Raw genomic sequence first — 3,643 nt, 5'->3', positions numbered from 1 at the left:
AAGCCCCCTGCCGGCCAGCTGGGACAGCCCAGGGCTCCGGCTTCTCAGCAGCACCTCCCACTGGCCAGGCCCAGGCCAGGCTGGACCAAGCTGAGGCCAGCTCAGGTAGCAGGCACGGAGGCCTTTGCCCAGCCTGACAAGTGATGCAGAGCAGTGCTTTTCAGGGTCTGGCACTGTAGGGTCTAGCCCCACTGGGTCTGTGGGTTTTTCTCCTCGTGTGTGGAGACAAGAGATTGTAGAAATGAAGACACAAGACAGAGATAGAAGAAAAGACAGCTGGGCCCAGGGGACCACTACCACTTAGATGTGGAGACCACTAGTGGCCCTGAATGCCTGACCGCGCTGCTATTTATTGTATACAAGGCAAAAGGGGCAGGGTAAGGAGTGTGAGTCATCTCCAATGATTGATAAGGTCATGTGAGTCACGTGTTCACCGGACGGGGGCCTTTCCCTTTTAGGTAGCCGAGGCAGAGAGAGAGAGGACAGCTTACGTCATTATTTCTTCTATGCTCTTCTCAGAAAGATCAAAGACTTTAATACTTTCACTAATTCTGTTACTGGTATCTAGAAGGTGGAGCCAGGTATACAGAGCGGAACATGAAAGTGAAACAGGTGCGTCACTGCTGAAGCACAGCATCCCAGGGAAACGGTTAGGCCTCCAGATGACTGTGGGCGGGCCTGACTGTCAGACCTTCCACAAGAGGTGGTGGAACAGTCTTCTCTAACTCCCCCTGGGAAAGGGAGACTCCCTTTCCCGGTCTGCTACCACTAGACCAAGGTCTGCTGAGTAACGAACGGGTGCCTTCCCAGGCACTGGCGTTACCACTAGACCAGGGAGCCCTCTAGTGGCCCTGTCTGGGCATGACAGAGGGCTCACAGTCGTCTTCTGGTCACTTCTCACTGTGTCCCTTCAGCTCCTGTCTCTGTATGGCCTGGTTTTTCGTAGGTATAATGATTGTAAAACAAAGATTATTATAATATTGGAATAAAGAGTAATGCTGTAAACTAATGGTTAGTGATATTCTCATATATAATCATATCTATATTTCTAGTATAACTATTCTTATTCTGTATATTTTCTTTATTATACTGGAACAGCTTGTGCCCTGGTCTCTTGCCTTGGCAGCTGGGTGGCTTGCCTCCCACATGGCACCGCTGGGCATTGTCTGTTAATATTGAATAATTGTTTTTTTTTTTTTTTTTTTTGGAGACGGAGTCTTGCTCTGTCGCCCAGGCTGGAATGCAGTGGCCAGATCTCAGCTCACTGGAAGCTCTGCCTCCCGGGTTTACGCCATTCTCCTGCCTCAGCCTCCCGAGTAACTGGGACTACAGGCGCCCGCCACCTTGCCCGCCTAGCTTTTTGTATTTTTTAGTAGAGACGGGGTTTCACCGGGTTAGCCAGGATGATCTCGATCTCCTGACCTCGCGATCCGCCCGTCTCGGCCTCCCAAAGTGCTGGGATTACAGGCTTGAGCCACCACGCCCGGCCTGAATAATTGTTTTAAGATTACTTTTAATGATTTTCAATAAGGCTTTACCTTTTTAAACTTGCACTGTGGCCATGAGCTCTGCCGGAAGTGACTTGGCGTTGTCTCCTGAGTTATAAAGTGAAGCGATTTTTTTTTTTTTTCTTCAGATTACTGAGAGTCTTCAGTTACTAGATAAGTCGCCCCATCCTTGTAACTCCAGGTGACACTGACTGGGGTTTATGGGATGAAAGAGGAATGTGTGCTTGGATGATAGGGTGTGATAGTGAAGGGGTGAAAGGTTTCTTCTCACACATAGACATGGTGAGGTCTTCCTTGAGCTCTTTAGAGCCTTCCCTTGGGATAGGATGAAATACCGAGATCCTAGAAAGGATTCACGGAAACGAGTCACTCATCAGTTCAGATTCACCAGTTACCCCTAGATGTGTATGGGATTTGGATGTCAGAGAGAAACAGGCACTGAAGATTTTTGGTCAGGACAGGGCAGAGAAATAAGGAGAAGAGCTGAAAACTCACCAAAGGATAGATAAACCCGGGGCGTTTAGAGAAGACCTGTAGTGTGCAAAGGAGCCCAGAATCCTGGGGAAACTTGGAGGGAAATATACTTAATTTGATTCAGTAAGTTAGGCCCAGTGAAGGGATTGGGTGGCATAGGTAGAAGCAGAAAAATAAAGCATCTTGTATTGCTGGAGTAGCCTCTGTCTCTGAGGTCACATCCCAACTTAGCAAGTCAGCTTAACCTGGTGAGAAACATGGGTTCAACTCCTGGCTTCTGCACTGCCAGGGCAGAGAGGACGACTGCCGTTTGCTGACACAATCTTGCAGTTCAGTTTTATTTTTTTAACCAAGGTGTGGGAGAAGGCAGCTCCACATAATGCTGAATATTATGGGTTCTGAAGTGAAAATTTTTGTCAGGGTTTAAATTTTGGCTTCACTGTGTAAGTAGCCTTTCCACCCCGAGCAAGTTATTTCCCACATAAAGTGATTGTTAAGTATGGAACTGATGTATGTGCATCACTGAGAATGGGTTTAGCACATAGTATCCACTGAAGACGCTACCTCACATTAGCTGTATTACTGTGATAAAGGGTAAGCTATAATTAAAGTTACAGAGGAACAAAAGCGGCCCTTTTCACAACATTAAAACATACATGTAAAAATAAATGCAGCAGTCACAAGTCTTACCCTACAAACTCAGGTGAGCAGAAACAACTTTATTTTTCCTCTAATTTCAAGCTCTCTTTCTGGCCAGCTGCTGAGAAAATTTAACTCCTGAGTCTTCTTGGCTTCCTTTTCCCGAAGGTTGTATCAAGTGCCAAAGTATTTAGGGGAGGAGGAGGCCTCTAGTCCTCTGTCAAAAATATTTTGGATTTTTATAGCCATTTCCCTTTCTCTGTGGTGAGACTAGGCCCTCCAGAACCCTGTGTTTTGACGCCAGGAATTGAGGCCATCCAAATCAGCTGCCTGGGTTCCTATCTGCAGTGGGCCCCATGGGCCTACAGAAGAACAGGGGCTGCTCAGGGCTGAGCTGTTTGCTGCCCAGAACCAAGGCTAGGATGGAGGAGCTCAGACTCTTCCAGTGGAAGCAGTGCTAGGACTGAGACAGCCACCCATGAAGAGGGGACATTGACATCCAGTTGATCTAGGCTCACTGCAAGCTCCGCCTGCCAGGTTCATGCCATTCTCCTGCCTCAGCCTCCTGAGTAGCTGGGACTACAGGTGCCCACCACCACGCCCGGCTAATTTTTTTGTATTTTTAGTAGAGACGGGGTTTCACCATGTTAACCAGGTGTGAACCCGGGAGGCGGAGCTTGCAGTGAGCCTAGATTGCACCACTGCACTCCAGCCTGGGCAACAGAACAAGACTCTGTCTCAAAACAACAACAACAACAAAAAAAGTTATTGTGTGCACACATGTGCACAAGTCATATAAAATATATAAAAAAAGAAACAGCCAGATGGTTGATACTTTTTATAACCATCTTGAAATTACGGAAATAATGGGAGGCCCAGAGCACAGCGAAACAGGTTAAAGGAAGGGGAGAGGAGAGACTTGGCTAGCAAAGGTCTTGTTCTGCAGGTGACACCTCACAGCTGGTGCTCTATGGAGCCTGTGGTAAGCAAGTCCTTCAGACCCTTAAAGGGGTCCCGCCTCT

The sequence above is a fragment of the Rhinopithecus roxellana genome, chromosome 6 (genome assembly GCF_007565055.1).
Source record: "Rhinopithecus roxellana isolate Shanxi Qingling chromosome 6, ASM756505v1, whole genome shotgun sequence".
NCBI classification, from domain to species: Eukaryota; Metazoa; Chordata; class Mammalia; order Primates; family Cercopithecidae; genus Rhinopithecus; species Rhinopithecus roxellana.
This window is presented reverse-complemented; position numbering follows the sequence as displayed.